This window comes from Mandrillus leucophaeus, unplaced genomic scaffold (assembly GCF_000951045.1).
Source record: "Mandrillus leucophaeus isolate KB7577 unplaced genomic scaffold, Mleu.le_1.0 Scaffold400, whole genome shotgun sequence".
NCBI classification, from domain to species: domain Eukaryota; kingdom Metazoa; phylum Chordata; class Mammalia; order Primates; family Cercopithecidae; genus Mandrillus; species Mandrillus leucophaeus.
In genome coordinates this window covers 16,505-22,826 of record NW_012104255.1, presented here as the reverse complement: position 1 = coordinate 22,826, position 6,322 = coordinate 16,505, and positions in this window count along the sequence as shown.

Sequence of the window (6,322 nt, the reverse complement as noted above, 5' to 3'; positions counted from 1 at the left end):
TCCTTCCTTCTTTCCTTCCTTCCTTTCTTCCTCCCTCCCTCCCTCCCTCCCTTCTTTCCTTCTTTCCTTCCTTCCTTTTCTCTTTCTTTCTTTCTCTCTCTCTCTTTCTTTCTTTCTTTCTTTCTTTCTTTCTTTCTTTCTTTCTTTCTTTCTTTCTTTCTTTCTTTCCTTCCTTCCTTCTTCTTTCTCTTTCTTTCTTCCTTCCTTCTTGCTTTCTTCCTTCCTTTTCCTTCCTTCCCTCCTTCTTCTTCTTCTCTTCTTCTTCTTCTTTCTTTCTCTCTCTTTCTTTCCCTCCCTCCCTCCTTCCTTCCTTCCCTCTCTCTCCCTTCCCTCCTTCCCTTTTTCCTCCTTCCTTCCTCCTTCCTTTCTTCCTTTTTCTCACTTCTTTCATTTCCTTTCTTCCTTCCTTCTTTCCTTCCTTCCTTCCCTCCTTCTTCCTTCCTTTTTTTCTCTCTTTCCTTTCTTTCATTTCTTTGCTTTCTTCTCTTTCTTGAAACAAGGTCTTGCTCTGGCACCCAGACTAGAGTGCACTGGGATGATTATGGCTCACTGCAGCCTTGACCTTCAGGGCTCAAGAGATCCTCCCATGTCAGCCTCCTTTGTAGCTGGGACTACAGGTGCATACCACCATGCTCAGCTAATATTTATTTATTTATTTTTATTTTACTTTAAGTTCTGGATACATGTGCTGAATGTGCAGGTTTGTTACATAAGTATACATGTGCCACTGTGGTTTGCTGCACCTATCAACCTGTCATCTAGGCTTCAAGCCCCGCATGCATTAAGTACTTGTCCCAAAGCTCTCCCTCCGCTTTCCCCCCATCCCCTGACAGGCTCCAGTGTGCAATGTTTTCCTCCTTGTGTCCACATATTCCCACTGTTCAACTCCCAACTATGAGTGAGAATGTGCAGTGTCTGGTTTTCTGTTCCTATGTTAGTTTGCTGAGGATGATGATCTCCAGCTTCATCCATGTCCCTGCAAAGGACATGAACTCATTCTTTTTTATGGCTGCATAGTATTCCATGGTGTGTATGTGTCATATTTTCTTTATTCAGTCTACCGTTGATGGGAATTCAGGTTGGTTCCAAGTCTTTGCTATTGTAAACAGTGCTGTGGTAAACATATGTGTGCATGTTGTCTTTATAGTAAAATGATTTATAATCCTTTGGGTTATACCCAGTAATGGGATTGTTGGGTCAAATGGTATTTCTGGTTCTAGATCCTTGAGGAATTGCCACACTGTCTTCCACAATGGCTGAACTAATTTACACTCCCACCAACAGTGTAAAAGCATTCCTATTTCTCAACATCCTCGCCAGCATCTGTTGTTTCCTGACTTTTTAATGATCACCATTCTAACTGGCATGAGATGGTATCTCATTGTGGTTGTGATTTGCATTTCTCTAATGACCAGTGATGATGAGCTTTTTTTCATATGTTTGTTGGCTGCATAAATGTCTTCTTTCGAGAAGTGTGTGTTATATCCTTAGCCCACTTTTTGATGGGATTCTTTTTTTTTTTTTCTTGTAAATTTGTGTAAGTTCCTTGTAGATTCTGGATATTAGGTCTTTGTAGATGAATAGATTGCAAAAAAATTTTTCCCATTCTGTAGGTTGCCTGTTTACTCTGATGGTACTTTCTTTTGCTGTGCAGAATCTCTTTAGTTTACTTAGATCCCATTTGCCAATTTTGGCTTTTGTTGCAATTGCTTTTGGTGTTTTAGTCGTGAAGTCTTTGCCCATACCTATGTTCTGAATGGTATTGTCTAAGTTTTCTTCTAGGGTTTTAATGGTTTTAGGTTCTACATCTAAGTCTTTAAGATATCTTGAGTAAATTTTTGTATAAGGTGTAAGGAAGGGGTTCAATTTCTGTTTTCTGCATATGGCCAGCCAGTTTTCCTACGACCATTTATTAAGTAGGGAATCTGTTCCCCATTGCTTGTTTTTCTCAGGTGTGTCAAAGATCAGATGGTTGTAGATATGTGGTGTTATTTCTGAGGGCTCTGTTCTGTTCCATTGGTCTGTATCTCTGTTTTGGTATCAGTACCATGCTGTTTTTGTTACTGTAGCCTTGTAGTGTAGTTTGATGTCAGGTAGCGTGATGCCTCCAGTTTTATTATTTTTGCTTAGGATTGTCTTGGCTATATGCACTCTTTTTTGATTCCATATGAAATTTAAAGTAGTTTTTTTCTAGTTCTGTGAAGGAAGTCTATAGTAGCTTGGTAGGAATAGCATTGAATCTATAAATTACTTTGGACAGTTAATTCGTTTTCACGATATTGATTCTTCCTATCCATGAGCATGGAATTTTTTTCCATTTTTTTGTGTCCTCCCTTATTTCCTTGGGCAGTGGTTTGTAGTTCTCCTTGAAGAGGGCCTTTCACCTCTCCTGTAAGTTGTATTCCTAGGTATTTTATTTTCTTTGTAGCAATTGTGAATGTGAGTTCACTCATGATTTGGCTCTCTGCTTGTCTATTATTGGTGTCTTGGAATGCTTGTGATTTTTGCACATTGATTTTGTATCCTGAGACTTTACTGAAGTTGTTTATCAGCTTAAGGAATCTTTGGGCTGAGACGATGGGGTTTTCTAAATATACAATCATGTTGTCTGCAAACAGAGACAATTTTACTTCCTCTCTTCCTATTTGAATACCTTTTCTTTCTTTCTGTCGCCTGATTGCTCTGGCCAGAACTTCCAACACTATGTTGAATAGGAGTGGTGAGAGAGGTCATCCTTGTCTTGTGCCTGTTTTCAAAGGGATTGCTTCCAGCTTTTGCCCATTCAGTATGATATTGGCTATGGGTTTGTCATAAATATCTCTCTTTTTTTTTTTTAAGATGGAGTCTCGCTCTGTCACCCAGGCTGGAGTGCAGTGGTGTGATCTCAGCTCACTGCAAGCTCTGCCTCCCAGGTTCAAGTCATTCTCCTGCCTCAGCCTCCTGAGTAGCTGAGACTACAGGCACCCGCCACCACGCCTGGCTAATTTTTTTTTATTTTTAGTAGAGACGGGGTTTCACCGTGTTAGCCAGAATGGTCTTGATCTCCTGACCTCATGATCTGCCCGCCTCAGCCTCCCAAAGTGCTAATTACAGATGTGAGCCACCGCACCCGACCTAAACAGCCCTTATTACTTTGAGATATGTTTCATCAATACCTAGCTTATTGAGAGGTTTTAATATGAAGGGGTGTTGAATTTTACCGAATGCCTTTTCTGCATCTATTGAGATAATCATGTGGTTTTTGTCATTAGTTCTGTTTATGCGATAGATTACATTTATTGATTTTCATATGTTGAACCAGCCTTGCATCCCAGGGATGAAGACAACTTGATCGTGGTGGATAAACTTTTTGATGTGCTGCTGGATTTGTTTTGCCAGTATTTTATTGAGGATTTGCACATCAAAGTTCATCAGGGATACTGGCCTGACATTTTCATTTTGTGTGTGTGTCTCTCTGCCAGGTTTTGGAATCAGGATGATGCTGGCCTCATAAAATGAATTAGGAGAAGTCCATCTTTTTCTATTGTTTGGAATAGTTTTAGAAGGAATGTTACCTGTTCCTCTTTGAACCTCTGCTAGAATTCGGCTGTGAATCCGTCTAGTCCTGGCCTTTTTTTGGTTGATAGGCTATTAATTACTGCCTCAATTTCAGAACTTGTTATTGGTTTATTCAGGGATTCGAATTCTTCCTGGTTTAGTCTTGGGAGGGTGTATGTGTCCAGGAATTTATCCCTTTCTTCTAGATTTTCCACTTTTTTTGCGTAGAGGTGTTTATAGTATTCACTGATGGTGGTTTGTATTTCTGTGGGATCAGTGATGAGATCCCCTTTATCATTTTTTATTGTGTCTATATGATTCTTCTCTCTTTTCTCTGTCTGGCTAGTGGTCTATTTTGTTAATTATTTCAAAAAAAACCCAGCTCTTCAATTCATTGATTTTTTGAAGGGCTTTCCATGTCTCTATCTCCTTCAGTTCTGCTCTGTTGTTAGTTATTTCTTGTCTTCTACTAGCTTCAGAATTTGTTTGCTCTTGCTCCTCTAGTTCTTTTATTTGTGATGTTACGGTGCCAATTTTAGATCTTTCCTGCTTTCTGATGTGGGCATTTAGTGCTATAAATTTCCGTTTAAACGCTGCTTTGGCTGTGTCCCAGAGATTCTGGTGCGTTCTGTCTTTGTTCTCGTTGGTTTCAAAGAACTTCTTTATTTCTGATTTAATTTTGTTGTATGTCCAGTAGTCATTCAGGAGCAGGATGTTCAGTTTCCATGTAGTTGTGAGGTTTTGAGTGACTTTCTTAATCCTGAGTTCTAATTTGATTGCACGGTGGTCTGAGAGACTGTTTGTTATGATTTCCATTCTTTCACATTTGCCGAGGAGTGTTTTACTTCCAATTATGTGGTCGATTTCAGAATCAGTGCTATGTGGTGCTGAGAAGAATGTATATTCTGTTGATTTCAGGTGGAGAGTTCTGTATATATCTATTAGGTCCACTTGGTCCAGAGCTGAGTTCAAGTCCTGAATATCTTTGTTAATTTTCTATCTCATTGATCTGTCTAATGTTGACAATAGGGTGTTAATGTCTCTCACTATTATTGAGTGGGTGTGTACGTCTCTTTGTAGGTCTCAAAGAACTTGTTTTATGAATCTGGGTGCTCCTATATTGGGTGGATATATATTTAGGATAGTTAGCTCTTCTTGTTGGATTGATCCCTTTACCATTATGTAATGCCCTTCTTTGTCCTTTTTCATCTTTGCTGGTTTAAATTTGTGTAAAGTCTGTTTTTTCAGAGACTAGGAATCTGCTTATTTTTTTTTTTTTTTTTTTTTTTTTTTTTTTTTTTTTGCTTTTGGTTTGGTTGGTCAACAATACTCCATTCCTTTATTTTGAGCTATGTGTGTCTTTGCACGTGAGATGGGTCTCCTGAATACAGCACAATGATGGGTCTTGACTCTTTATCCAATTGCCAGACTGTGTCTTTTAACTGGGGCATTTAGCCCATTCATATTTAAGGTTAATATTGTTATGTATGAATTTGATCCTGTCATCATGTTGCTAGCTGGTTATTTTGCACTTAAGTTGATGCAGTTTCTTCATAGTGTTGTTGGTCTTTATATTCTGGTGTGTTTTTGCAGTGACTGGTACCAGTTTTTCCTTTCCATATTTAGTGCTTCCTTCAGGAGCTCTTGTAAGGCAGGCCTGATGGTGACAGAATCCCTCAGCATTTGCTGTTCTGGAAAGGATTTTGTTTCTCCTTCCCTTATGAAGCTTAGTTTGGCTCAGTATGAAATTCTGGGTTGAAAATTCTTTTCTTTATGAATGTTGAACATTGGCCCCCACTCTCTTCTGGCTTGTAGGGTTTCTGCAGAAAGATCTGCTGTTAATCTGATGGGCTTCCATTTATAGGTAATCTGACCTTGGTCTCTGGCTGCCCTTAACATTTTTCCCTTTGTTTCAACCTTGGAGAATCTGATGATTATATGTCTTGGGGCTGCTCTTCTCGAGGAGTATCCTAGTGGTGTTCTCTGTATTTCCTGTATTTGAATGTTGGCCTGTCTTGCTAGGTTGGAGAAGTTCTCTTGGATACTACCCTGAAGTGTGTTTTCCAGTTTGCTTTCATTCTCCCCTTCACATTCAGGGACCCCAATCAATCGTAGGTTTGGTCTTTTCACATAGTCTCATATTTGTTTGGGGTTTAATGCATTCCTTTTCATTGTTTTTTCTCTAATCTTGTCTTCACGCCTTATTTCAGTAAGTTGATCTTCAATCTCTGATCTTCCGCTTCATCGATTCAGCTATTGATTCTTGTGTATGCTTCATGAAGATGTAGTCCTCTGTTTTTCTGCTCCCTCGGGTCATTTATGTTCTTCCCTAAAACGAGTTCTTCTAGTTAGCAGTTCCTGTAACCTTTTGTCAAGGTTCTTAGCTTCCTTGCATTGGGTTAGAACATGCTCCTTTAGCTCAGAGGAGTTTGTTATTATTCACATTCTGAAGCCTACTTCTGTCAGTTTGTCAAACTCATTCTTCATCCAGTTTTGTATCCTTGGAGGAGAGGAGTTGCAATCGTTTGGAGGGGAAGAGGCATTCTGGTTTTTGGAATTTTCAGGATTTTTGTGCTGGTTTTTCCTCATCTTCATGGATTTAGCTACCTTTGATCTTTAAGGCTGATGACCTTTGGATGTGGTTTCCATCTGGGAGTCCTTTTTGTTGATGTTGATGTTATTGCTTTCTGTTTGTTAGTTTTTCTTTTTATTATTATTATTATTATTATTATTATACTTTAAGTTCTAGGGTTCATGTGCATAACGTGCAGGTTTGTTACATATG